Source organism: Salmo trutta, chromosome 24, assembly GCF_901001165.1.
Source record: "Salmo trutta chromosome 24, fSalTru1.1, whole genome shotgun sequence".
Lineage (NCBI taxonomy): Eukaryota > Metazoa > Chordata > Actinopteri > Salmoniformes > Salmonidae > Salmo > Salmo trutta.
In genome coordinates this window covers 1,970,047-1,984,067 of record NC_042980.1, presented here as the reverse complement: position 1 = coordinate 1,984,067, position 14,021 = coordinate 1,970,047, and the positions used below count along the sequence as shown (strand labels likewise).

The window sequence follows — 14,021 nt, the reverse complement described above, 5'->3', positions numbered from 1 at the left end:
GCAGTTTTTTTCCTGTGTGCATGGAGTGGTTTTTAGCAGAGCGATTTGAAAGGATGAGTGGTGCACATCTCTGAGTTGGATTTCCAACCGTTCAACTCCGCTCACATAATCGGCCCAGTATGTTCCAGTCACAGATCAGACAATACATACAAAAGTAATCAATATCTTGTCATCTGTATGTAAATACAGTACCAGTCAAAAGTTTGGACACACCTACTCATTCGCTTTTCATGTAGTAACCAAACACTTTTTTGGTTACAACATGATTCCATATGTGTTATTTCAAAGTTTTGATATCTTCACTATTATTCTACAGTATAGAAAACAGTAAAAACAAAGAAAAACCCTTAAATGCGAAGGTGTGTCCAAACGTTTGACTGGTACTGTATGTGCATCCTAATATTTTAGCAGCACTTACTTGACAGTGGCTTTAGTGGATGTGTCTTGGAGGTCTCCTGCGTGAAAGAGCTGTACCTCCTTTAGTCCGAGCTTCCCACAGGAAGGAAGACGTTGAAGTTGTCCTGTGGAGAGACAGATAGACAACCAGACGGACTGAGAGACGGACAGGGAGAGAGGTTTTCCACCTTTAGAGTCACCGTCAATAATGACTCAGGCATTCTCTGGCAGACTTGACAAGCAACAGTTCCACACTTCACTGCTGCATATCCAAAGTTCATTCCACCGGGGATAACTGAGAAAGGGGTGGGTAGGAGCGTGTGTGTGTGTAGCAAATAGAGAGTGACAATGCAGAACACACACAAGCAGGGGCAGGGCAGCATGACCAGCAAATTGACAGCTCTAAAACTACCTGTGAGAGTGTGTGGGCCGGCCAAGGGGCGGGGTATTTGGAACTAGGAGAGGTGAGTGAAGTTTACAGTCTGTAACACTTTATCTCTCACACACACTCTCATGCACACCCTTAAACTGGCCTCCCTACCCTCCCTGCACTGTAGAACACCTGCGGTTGTAACAAGAGGTTGTGTGACTGAAACAGCGACTGAAACAGTGCTACAGGCTATAAATGTCATCTGTCCTGACATAACACCCTGCATATTTAAACCCTGTATTACAATCCAAAAAACAGATCCCTAGTGTGTGTACAATAGGCCAATTCCCTCTTCCTAGAACAGTTTAGCTCTAATGTGTCTTGTTCTAACTCCCTAGTGCCTCCTTCTCCCACCTCGTTTGTACATCTGCATATCCCTTAGGGATTTAGGACTACACACAACCCTACTCCATGTAATGACACATTGGATTCAAGCATTCAACTTTGGGCTGAAAAATAACAGGGGTAGCCGGGTCTATATTTAAACACCAAACATGCTTATTAGCAGATGGAAGGGGAGAGTTGACCTCTGCAGCTGCCGGCTTCGCATTACGGGAATTTTAGTGGGCCTCTAAGCTCACAGTAGTAGGACCTCAAAATGTGAAAGGTCAATAGCCTCTCACTTCCTGCATAGGGGGGTTAACAGTTGCACTGTTTACTTGTAATAGTACTGTATATTGGGGGGTCTTGTTTTATCTGGGTCTATTTATGTTCGGGAAGGCTTATCTGATTACTGTTGGGTTGAGCAGAACAGTGATACAGTAAGACCAAACCTGTGGGGTATATCACAAAGCAGGATAACCAAATTAGCCATCTAACTTTGATAATCATTCAGAAATAACTATTGATTTTCTGGTTCATTCAGAAAGCTAAGCTTGTTAGATGTTCAGTCAAATTATACAATGTCCATTTTTAGCCAGCTTCTTGCCATATCCCCCAGACCGGTACCAGAAAAATATGAACTGCTGAATTAACTGATTGGCTGACATCGCATGCTGTTATAGCCACCTGAGCAAACAAACACTCCTTTAAAAACAATCAGATACAATTCATATGGACATTCCATTGTGTGAACTGAATTCATAAAATTGTTACTCAATGCATACCATAGGTATAGTTTACTACAGTTAAAGGCCTTGATACATGAGGCAATTTTTTAAAAACCTTTGTGTTTCTATCCCCTTCGATCAGTATGTGACCTATGTTGTGTTAACGTTTATCTTATCTAACACATTGCAAAGCAAACTGATGAGACAGTGTGAGATAAACTAGACAGTGTGAGGTAAAATAACTAGAATCACATATATTATGTTCTCGTGAAATGGGAAAATATGCAGAGTTGTAGTTTCCACCAAAAATTGTTTGTTGATTGTGATGCTGCAATCTGTACAGTTTAAAGATAGAATATGGAAGTTTAGTTTCTAATCAATTACCCCACATTTTGGCTTGATTGTTCACTGTATGGTTCACACAGAATAATATAATAAAATTGATTTCTGGGCAATATTACGGGCCATTTATGAGCTTAGAACCCCCTAGATGCAGATATTCCGAACAGCCTCTTTAAATGGAAACTCCTATTTTAAGACTTCTACAACCACACATGACCTACATAAGGGACGAATGTGATTGATGAGGATCTTCATAGGGCAAATGGACAGTCCCTTACTAGACGTGCGTGGGTGCTATTAAAATATGCAGACGGCCTCAGATCACCCCCCAAGGTCAAAAAAGAAAGTTTCCAGGACACTCGGTTTCCGAGATATAAGTTGTTATTTTTTGTAGATTTCTTTCTGTTGTTCCAGAACATTCCACCAGATGGTGACTGGCTGTATATTGCAAATGGACATTTCATAACCACAGACTTCAAAGACGAAACTCGTGAGCACAGGGCTGGCCAAATGTACTTTTAGCCCAGAAACAAGATGGTGTCGAGGCCACAACGCTCTTTGAGTTAATGCACATTTTGTGGGATTAAAGGTCGAAAACGGTAATACAGCGCTAATTTGATCTCTTCACGTCAAAGTACATAAACCTAAGGTGTAAGGAAAATAGAACCAGCCATTTATCTATAGTAGTTTACGAGAAATCATAACAATGTCCATTTCATGATGCTAAAACAAATGTTTTTTTGCCTTCCCCGTAGCTCAGTTGGTAGAGCATGGTGTTTGCAACACCAGGGTTGTGGGTTCGATTCCCACGGGGGGCCAAGTACGAAGAAAAAAAAAAAAAAGAAAAAAAAAATGTATGAAATGAAAATGAAATGTATGCATTCATTACTGTAAGTCGCTCTGGATAAGAGCGTCTGCTAAATGACTAAAATGTAATGTAAATGTAAATGTTAAGTTATAGATCCAGTTGAGGCGTGTTAAGGCGAATCCGTTAAGGTGGGTTTCGGAGATCTACATGATTTCTGTGATTTTCTGTACACACACACGCACGCACGCACGCACACACACACAGCAAGGATGGAGTGACACAGTGTGGGGCTTACAGACACACAGAGCCTGCAATAGTTACCGGCGTTCGAACCATCTACGAACCGTCAGACCTAGAGCTCTGAAACTGTATAAACCTGCTCTAGAGCTTAAGTCGGTAGTGCACAGTGAGTTCTGTGGCTCTACAAGGTTCTCAGGCCGGGAAACAGCCTTGTGCATTTGCAATATCTTCAATTCATTTTTAACGTCGCAAAAATTACAACATTTAGAAAAGTCTCAGAATCACAAGACTAGGTGCATTGAAACCGCCTTGGCCCATAATGACGGACCCTACAAGTTTCTGTCCGATAGCTCTTTCAGGGACCCCGTAGCAATGCCCGCTGCTCGGGCTCTGAATGACCTATCGAGCCCCAACTCGGGAGTCAGGTCGCCTCAGTAGACCTACACATAATGTCAGACCTGGACCCGCAGCTAGAACGTAACTACGTGTTTTCCTTTTTTAAAATAGTTTTAACAGAAGGCGCTGTGAATTTTGTGCCGGCTCTGAAATATGTGATAGTTGGCTTCTAAACACACCAAAGTGTGTTTGGTGTCAGAACGTATCTTTTTGGTGTCAATATGATATCTTATTGACTGATGGATGGCTGACTTATTGTCAATTTCCAATAAGTTTAAACAGTGATTTACCATTACCAAATGGACAGGCTGAAATCAACACTGAAAGTGGCATCACCGTAGTCTCTAGACCGTGCCGAGTTCAACAAGGTGCCCCACTTGACCGTAGCTCACTCAGTCTGACCACAGCAATATTTGTATTTATACAGTACCGGTGAAATGTTTTAGAACACCTACTCCTTCAAGGGTTTTTCTTTATTTTTACTATTTTCTACATTGTAGAATAACAGCGAAGACATCAAAACTATGAAATAACACATATGAAATCATGTAGTAACCAAAAAAGTGTTAAAAGAATCTAAATATATTTTATATTTCAGATTCTTCAAAGTAGCCACCCTGTGCCTTGATGACAGCTTTGCACACTCTTGACATTCTCTCAATCATTTTTTGGGTATCAAGAGTACCTGTGGCCTTAATTCTAATGGAAAATATAGTATGACATAATGGACAAAACATGAACAGCAACCGTTTTAACCAATCAAATGGGCAGACAATGGTGGGAAGGAAGTGGTAAGCACATTCCATCCCTCCCTGCATATTTCCGCTATGTATCCAGCTCTTTAAGTAGAACATGAGTGAAAGGGAGGAGGGGACAAGAGGAGAGGATGGCAGGGGAGAAAAGAAGAGGAGGGAAGTGGTGCTGAGAGGAGAGGTGGGGAGGGTAGAGGGGGAGGAGAGGAAGGGGGAGGAGAGAAAGAGAGTAGAGAATGAGAAGTAGAGGAGAGAGGAGATGAGGTAAAGAAATGTACTTTGTTCAGGGTTGGGGTCAATTCCATTTCAATTCCAGTCAATTCAGGAAGTACACAACAATTCCAATGTTTTTCAATGAGGAACATTTGGAATTGGAATTTGATTTACCTTCTGAATTGACTGGAATTTAAATTGAATTGACCCCAACCTGATTGTGTTTTTATCTTTCTAACTTTTTATATTTTATGGGAAGCACTTTGCACAGCATCTTACCTTTAATGAAATGTGCTATTTAAATAAAGTTTGACTTGATTTTTGAAAAGAGGATATGAGAGGAGACAAAACAATAGAATAAAAAAGAAGAGAGAAGCTGGCAGACACATGGCGCTTACAACTGTGATGTTAACCTTTGCTCCTACTAATGATCTAGGAGTGTGTGAAACACTGACCTTTGTGATCAGGTTATTGAATGAGTCATTGTAGTGTGAAATTCGAAAAACAAAGAAACTATCCCTCTGGTGTAATGAGTCAGATAAGGACACAGATTTACAAGTAGGAACCATTTCTGACACCTATACATTGTTGTGCCATTGTTGATTAGGATATACAAACAATGGTTTGATAGTTCACTGCATCCTCCCTCAGTAAGTATTCATTACTACTACACAATGCAATTATCTCACATAATACATGGATTGTTTTCGTTTGGAATATGTCAATTTGCAGTGGTATACAGCACTGTAGCCTGGTCCCTGATGTGTTTGTGTTGTCTTGCCAACACCTGCGCACTGTAAACCCTAACAGTGTCATGGAATAAAACACATTTTTGTTGTAAACTCATTATGTGGCAAATCGTTATCCTGACTAAAGTATTGGGTTACCCTGACGTGCATGAAGCATTTACTTTTCCTGAACTCAACTATTTTATCTGAATACTGTAACTCATATTTTTAACTGTACAGCCCGTTGTCTGACGTCATGTGCGTCAACAACGTTCTGTACCGTGGTGCAGCTCAAAGCGAAGGAATTTCAAATACCGTTAAGAATTTTCATAGTAAGAAGAACAGTAGTAAATATCTGTTTGGTCAACGACTGTATAATCAAACAGGTTTTACTGTGTGACTGGAACTAAACAGTCCCGTTTGGACAGCAACCATGCTGATTATGAGTTTTATCTAAGTTTTTATTATTAGTGAGTTCTATGGAGATATTGTGCAATTCAGTTTAGCTAACATTAGTCTAGGTATGTTAGTGTGTTGCTTGACAGGTGGATGTTTTGACTGCGTGTACAGAGTATGGTGACAGAATTCGTTTATTAATGTTATGTCAAGAGTGTACGCACTGAAGAGATCCAGCAACAACTAGTTGGTGCCATTGGTGGTCAACACACATCTTCTCCTGCTGCAGTATGGTGGTCATATGCTTATTGAGCACGCTGATATGGTAAGTTATAAATGATCAGGACATTTGAATTCCTTGCTTTGTAAAATGTCTTCCAACAAATCTGTGCGATATGTGACTAGGTAACCCTAGTTTGCTAGTTGTAACGGCTGTCTTCGTGAAGAGAGGACCAAGGCGCAGCGGGTTGCATGTTCATCATTATTATTTATTAAATAAATGTGAACACGGAAAAACAATAAACAAAGAGAACGACAGACGACAGTTTCACAGGCTACGACAACTAGCAGTGCGAAATACAACTACCCACAATAAACAAACAAAACACATCCCTATATATAGGACTCTCAATCAAAGGCAACTACAAACACCTGCCTCCAATTGAAAGTCCAACACCCAATTACCTAACATAGAAAATACTAAACTAGAAAGAACATAGAAATACAAAAACATAGAACATAACCCAAAACCCGGAAATAATAAATCAAACACCCTTCTAAACAAACCACCACCCCGAACCACATAAAACAAATACCCTCTGCCACGTCCTGACCAAACTACAATAACAAATAACCCCTATACTGGTCAGGACGTGACAGTACCCCCCCTAAAGGTGCAGAAAAAATAAAGAAAAAAACCACAACTAAAGAGAGGGAAGGGAGGGTGGCTGCCGTCAACGACGGCACCTGTGCTACACCCCCCCTCCCCAACCCACCTATACTGGAGGTGGCTCAGGTGCTCGACGTGGACCCCGCTTCACCCTTGGCTTAGCCCACTTAGGTGGCTCCCCTGGCTGCGCCCGGCTGGCGGGCGACCCTGGCGGCTCCAGACTAGCGGGTGGCCCTGGTGGCTCCAGACTGGCGGGCGGCCCCGGACTGGCGGGCGGCTCTGGCGGCTCCGGACTGGTGGGGCGACTCTGGCGGCTCCGGACTGGCGGGTGGCTCTGGCGGCTCCGGACTGGTGGCAGACTCACCCGGTTCCGGACAGTGGGCCGTCTCCCCTGGTTCCGGACAGTGGGCCGTCTCCCCTGGTTCCGCACAGTGGGCCGTCTCCCCTGCTTCCGCACAGTGGGCCGTCTCCCCTGGTTCTGCACAGTGGGCCATCTCCCCTGGTTCCGCACAGTGGGCCGTCTTCCCTGGTTCCGGACAGTGGGCCGTCTCCCCTGGTTCCGGACAGTGGGCCGTCTCACCTGGTTCCGGACACTCTGGACGAGGCACTGTTCCGGACAGTGGGCCGTCTCACCTGGTTCCAGACAGTGGGCCGTCTCACCTGGTTCCGGACACTCTGGACGAGGCATTGTTCCGGACAGTGGGCCGTCTCACCTGGTTCCGGACACTCTGGACGAGGCACTGACACTCTGGGCTGACACTCTGGGCTGACACTCTGGACTGGGCTGACACTCTGGACGAGGCACTGTTGCCGGACACTCTGGACGAGGCACTGGAAGCCTGATGCGTGGGGCTGGTAGTGGAGGTACCAGCCTGGGGACAGGCACCTCCGGGCTAGTGCGGGGAGCGGGAACAGGCTGAGTTGGACTGGGCTGATGCACTGGAAGCCTGATGCGTGGTGTTGGTACTGGACGTGCCAGCCTGGAGACACGCACCTCAAGGCTAGTGCGTGTAGCGGGAAACACTGGACTGTAGAGGCGCACTGGCGGTCTCGAGCACAGGACTGGCATCACCCCTACTGGCTGTATGCCCACTTTCCCCTGGCACATGCGGGGCGCTGGTACTGCGCATACCGGCCTGAAAATACCCGGCCTCGTCACAGCATCCATCACCCCAAAGCACGGGACCTGTCCAGTCAATGGTCGTTTGGAAAAAACACAGGGATTTGGCTTGGGACTTAATCCTCGCCCAGCCAAACTACCCGTGTGCCCCCCCAAAAAAATTCTTGGGAATGCTTTTCCAACAGTCTTGAAGGAGTTCCCAGATATGCTGAGGAATTTTTGGCTGCTTTTTCTTCACTCTGCAGTCCAACTCATCCCAAACAATCTCATTTGGGTTGAGGTCAGGTAATTGTGGGGGCCAGGTCATCTGATGCAGCACTCCATCACTCTCCTTCTTGGTCAAATGGCCCTTACACAGCCTGGAGGTGTGTTAGGTCATTGTCCTGTTGAAAAACAAATGATAGTTCCACTAAGCGCAAACCAGATGGGATGGCGTAACACTGCAGAATGCTGACAACTATATCTGACTCTTGGTTATATACTGCTCAAAAAAATAAAGGGAACACTAAAATAACACATCCTAGATCTGAATGAATGAAATAATCTTATTAAATACTTTTTTCTTTACATAGTTGAATGTGCTGACAACAAAATCACACCAAAATAATCAATGGAAATCCAATTTATCAACCCATGGAGGTCTGGATTTGGAGTCACACTCAAAATTAAAGTGGAAAACCACACTACAGGCTGATCCAACTTTGATGTAATGTCCTTAAAACAAGTTAAAATGAGGCTCAGTAGTGTGTGTGGCCTCCACGTGCCTGTATGACCTCCCTACAATGCCTGGGCATGCTCCTGATGAGGTGGCGGATGGTCTCCTGAGGGATCTCCTCCCAGACCTGGACTAAAGCATCCGCCAACTCCTGGACAGTCTGTGGTGCAACGTGGCGTTGGTGGATGGAGCGAGACATGATGTCCCAGATGTGCTCAATTGGATTCAGGTCTGGGGAACGGGCGGGCCAGTCCATAGCATCAATGCATTCCTCTTGCAGGAACTGCTGACACACTCCAGCCACATGAGGTCTAGCATTGTCTTGCATTAGGAGGAACCCAGGGCCAACCGCACCAGCATATGGTCTCACAAGGGGTCTGAGGATCTCATCTCGGTACCTAATGGCAGTCAGGCTACCTCTGGCGAGCACATGGAGGGCTGTGCGGCCCCCCAAAGAAATGCCACCCCACACCATGACTGACCCACCGCCAAACCGGTCATGCTGGAGGATGTTGCAGGCAGCAGAACGTTCTCCACGGCATCTCCAGACTCTGTCACGTCTGTCACGTGCTCAGTGTGAACCTGCTTTCATCTGTGAAGAGCACAGGGCGCCAGTGGTGAATTTGCCAATCTTGGTGTTCTCTGCCAAATGCCAAACGTCCTGCACGGTGTTGGGCTGTAAGCACAACCCCCACCTGTGGACGTCGGGCCCTCATACCACCCTCATGGAGTCTGTTTCTGACCATTTGAGCAGACACATGCACATTTGTGGCCTGCTGGAGGTCATTTTGCAGGGCTCTGGCAGTGCTCCTCCTGCTCCTCCTTGCACAAAGGCGGAGGTAGTGGTCCTGCTGCTGGGTTGTTGCCCTCCTACGGCCTCCTCCATGTCTCCTGATGTACTGGCCTGTCTCCTGGTAGCGCCGCCATGCTCTGGACACTACGCTGACAGACACAGCAAACCTTCTTGCCACAGCTCGCATTGATGTGCCATCCTGGATGAGCTGCACTACCTGAGCCACTTGTGTGGGTTGTAGACTCCGTCTCATGCTACCACTAGAGTGAAAGCACCGCCAGCATTCAAAAGTGACCAAAACATCAGCCAGGAAGCATAGGAACTGAGAAGTGGTCTGTGGTCCCCACCTGCAGAACCACTCCTTTATTGGGGGTGTCTTGCTAATTGCCTATAATTTCCACCTGTTGTCTATTCCATTTGCACAACAGCATGTGAAATTTATTGTCAATCAGTGTTGCTTCCTAAGTGGACAGTTTGATTTCACAGAAGTGTGATTGACTTGGAGTTACATTGTGTTGTTTAAGTGTTCCCTTTATTTTTTTGAGCAGTGTATTTTATCTTAAAATACAAAAGACACATTTTTTCTTTCTCCCTTAGGGTCAAAATGAGAATGGTCAGCGGCAGTCCTTAATTGATGCAGTACGTAAAGCTGTCTCAATGGAAGGCTGTATAATTAGATTATCCATGGATATATTTCCTTTGGTGCCATAAAATACACTACATGACCATAAGTATGTGAACACATGCTCGTCGAACATCTCATTCCAAAATCATGGCAATTAATATGGAGTTGGTCCCCCCTTTGCAGCTATAACAGCCTCCAATCTCCTGGCAAGGCATTACACTAGATGTTGGAACATTTCTGCGAGGACTTGCTTCCATTCAGCCACAAGAGCATTAATGAGGTTGGGCACTGATGTTGGGCTCAATCTCAACAAACCATTTCTGTATGCACCTCGCTTTTTGCACGGGGGCATTGTCATGCTGAAACAGGAAAGGGCCTTCCTCAAACTAAATAGAAATTCCTTGAATGCATGAAAATTGACTGACTTTGAGTTGTATGTACTAAGAATATAGTATGGTTTGTTATGTTTTGAGTTAATAGTACCTAACTAAATTTAGCTAATCACTTTCCATAAATGGTTGAAGGAAGGTCAAAGGAATTTTTTTGTTTCATTGAAGTAAATATTTTGAGTTGGTACGACTATTGCACTACTCAATGTTCAATCTTTACTAACGACATGCCACTGGTTTTGAGTAAAGCCAGTGTGTCTATGTATGCAGATGACTCAACACTATACACGTCAGCTACCACAGTGACTGAAGTGACTGCAACAAGTAACAAAGAAATGCAGTTGTTTTCAGAATGGGTGGCAAGGAATAAGTTAGTCCTAAATATAAAAAAAACCTAAAAGCATTGTATTTGGGACAAATCATTCTCTAAACCCTAAACCTCAACTAAATCTTGTAATGAATAATGTAGAAATTGAGCAAGTTGAGGAGATTAAACTGCTTGGATTAACCCTAGATTGTGAACTGTCATGGTCAAAACATATTGATCCAACAGTAGTTAGGATGGGTGAAGTCTGTCCATAATAAAGCCCTGCTCTGCATTCTTAACAGCTCTCAACAAGGCAGGTCCTACAGGCCCTAGTTTTGTCGCACCTGGACTACTGTTGAGTCATGTGGTCAGGTGCAACAAAGTGGGACTTTTTGTGGCACCTGACCACAAAATTGCAATTGGCTCAGAACAGGGCAACACGACTGGTTCTTGGATGTACACAGAGAGCTAACATTAATAATATACATGTCAAAGTAGAGGAAAGATTGACTGGCTCAAAGTAGAGGAAAGATTGACTTCATCACTACTTGTATTTGTGAGAGGTATTGGCATGTTGAATGCACCGAGCTGTCTGTTTGAACTACTGGCACACAGCTCGGACACCCATGCATCTCGGTAGGACCTCGTCCTTTTGGGCTCACAAGTGGCGCAGAGGTCTAAGGCACAGCATCTTAGTGCTAGAGGTGTCACTACAGACACCCTGGTTTGATTCCAGGTTGTATCACAACTGGCCGTGATTGGGAGTCCCATAGGGCGACGCACAATTGGCACATTGTCGTCCGAGTTAAGCCGGTGTAGGCCGTCATTGTAAATAAGAATTTGTTCTTAACTGACTTGCCTAGTTAAATAAAATAAATAAATAAATACTCCACAAGACATGCCACCAGAGGTCTCTTCACAGTCCCCAAGTCCAGAATGGGCTATGGGAGGCGCACAGTACTACATAGAGCCATGACTACATGGAACTCTATTCCACATCAAGTAACTCATGCAAAATTAAATAGACAAATTTATAAAAAATACACCTTATGGAACAGTGGGGACTGTGGAAGCAACACAAACATAGGCACAGACACATGCATAAAAACACATGATAACAAACACACTATACACACATGTACACATGGATTTTGTGTTGTAGATATGTGGTAGTAGAGCAGGGTCCTGTGGGCACACACTTAATCTGTTGTGAATGTATTGTAATATTTTTTTTTTAAGTATAACTTTTGTATACATTTTGCTGGACCCCAGGAAAAGCAGCTGCGTCCTTGGCATCAGCTAATAAATACAAATACAAACTAAGTTGACTACAGTTAAAGCATAGCAATTCAATATACAGCAATTCAATGTACTAAATTAATTAACAATATATTTTTAAGTAAAGTACAGTTGAGAACCTTTTAATTTGCATAAAACCATTAGGTTAACTACAAGTAATTCAAAATAATTAGTTGTGCCTTAATTTTAACTTTTAAGTGTTTTAATTTACAATGTTGGAGGTAATCTGTTTGCTAAAAAATCTATTTCACGGAACTTATAGGGTTTTACAGTGAAGTTATTGTCATGCAAAACATGACAACGACCATAGGAGCCGTGATCTGTTTCACCTGTCTTGTGCTTGTCTTCACCCCCCTCCAGGTGTCGCCCATTTTTCCCATTATCCCCTGTGCATTTATACCTGTGTTTTCTGTTTGTCTGTTACCAGTTCGTCTTGTCTCGTTAAGCGTACCAACGTGTTTTTTCCCGTTCTCCTGTTTTCTTTAGTCCCTATTTTCTAGTTCTTCTGGTTTTGACCACTCTGCCTGCCCTGAGCCTGCCTGCCGTTCTGAACCTTCTGACACTGCCCTGGATTACTGACTGCTGCCTGCCCTGGCCCTGAACCTTCCTGCCATTCTGTAGTTTACGGAGTCTGCCCTGGATTACTGACCTCTGCCTGCCCTTGACCTGTCGTTTTCCTGCCACCTGTTTTGTAAATAAACTTCTGTGATTCGAACTGTTCTGAGTTCTGTTAAGGAGTTGAGTATAAAGCACCAACCGATCTGGAACCAGGCTAACAGTACTGAAGACTACTTCCATAGACATTGAGAAAAAATTGAGAATTCCCCTATGTCTGCCGTTATCTTGAGGGTGGTAAAAAGCGGAGTCAGGATGAGATCAGCAGAACGATAGGCTGTCTGTCTGTGTCTGACTGTGCTTTACAGAGTGGATGGCCCAAGTGGTCAGGGAGATTTCGCAATGCCTGTGGTAATTAAAGCCCTCTGCTGAGTCACTGAAACAACACCAGGGTGTCTGGGCAAAGAACAGCAACACACACACACGCTGAAGATACATGCATGCTTACACATGCATGCATCTCAATGTTATCATAATGTTATGCTAGCATCTCTTTCCACATGAGTTGAGTGTCCTTAAATTCATTTAGGTCCATGCAACACTGCTTTGCTTTCCACTGTGGTTTCAGCTACAGCGATCCCAATTAACTCCACAGCCTATCACCCCTCTCATTAAAGAAGCCAAGATGGCAACCAGCCCGCTCCATCCCAATCACATCTGTCGCACAGGCAAAATCATCCCCATTTAAACTACATTACAAGACATCATAGCAAAATGAAATGGGACAGAGAACAAACAAACAAAAAATGTGTGGGTTTTACTAGTAACATTCTTCGTTGGAAATGTTACTAGTAGGAAATGTCAGTAACAAGACGTCATTGCAAAACAAGACTGAACAGAGGAGAATATGACAATCAAACACTAACATGGCATATATTTAAGTCCAAATGGGCTCTGTTTTCAATAAGGTGGTTTAACAACAAGGTCTAACAAACAAACATTCTGTAGTACATTCAGTGCTGGGAAATCTCAGTAACACTTACGGAAGAAGTAGAGGTCTGGAGATAGGAGAGAGGGTCCTGAATGAATGGGAGGCTTGAAAGAGCGACAGCAAGATATATTTATAGAGACAGAGAGAGAGAGAGAGAGAGAGAGAGAGAGAGACAGAGAGAGACCGTTCTCCAGTGCAGATCGGAAATTGTTGCACCCAAATGTTTTCTTGGTTACCGCCTGTAAATGTGATGAAAAGACGGATACAGTGTGAGAGAGAGAGAGAGAGAGAGAGGGTGAGTGAGTTAACCTAGAGAAGAAAGGTAGGATGTATAGAACAGTAGAGGATGCTCTGTGTTGTTTTTTCCTTCTCAGTCTTCTCCAATCCTCCACTATAAGTTCCTGCAGAGTGAAAGTTAAGTTCCTTCAGTTCCTTCACTTACTGCGTTGGCTCCTGTAAGGTCCCCGGTAAACAGAAAAGGGGAGTGCTATAAACTGTTCTGGAGCCAGCCAGGCAGACCCCAGGGGCAAGCATCTGGAGTAGAGGGGGAAACACACACACACACACACACACACACACACACACACA

The 14,021-nt window shown here is 44.1% G+C and overlaps 1 protein-coding gene across 6 annotated transcripts in view; it reads right to left on the bottom strand.

The window, feature by feature from the left end:
* The window catches only part of LOC115160588 (LIM domain only protein 7), a 123,025-nt gene extending 109,376 nt beyond the window's left edge, over positions 1 to 13,649 (bottom strand). For 3 of the 6 annotated variants that reach the window (XM_029710757.1, XM_029710756.1, XM_029710753.1), the window contains exon 1: positions 419 to 729. The gene's annotated coding sequence lies outside the window, so the exon portion shown is untranslated. Of the gene's footprint in view, positions 1 to 418; positions 731 to 13,485 lie in introns of those variants that run through there. The other 3 variants (XM_029710751.1, XM_029710755.1, XM_029710750.1) reach the window with 2 other exon arrangements.
* Positions 13,650 to 14,021: the final 372 nt, after the last annotated feature.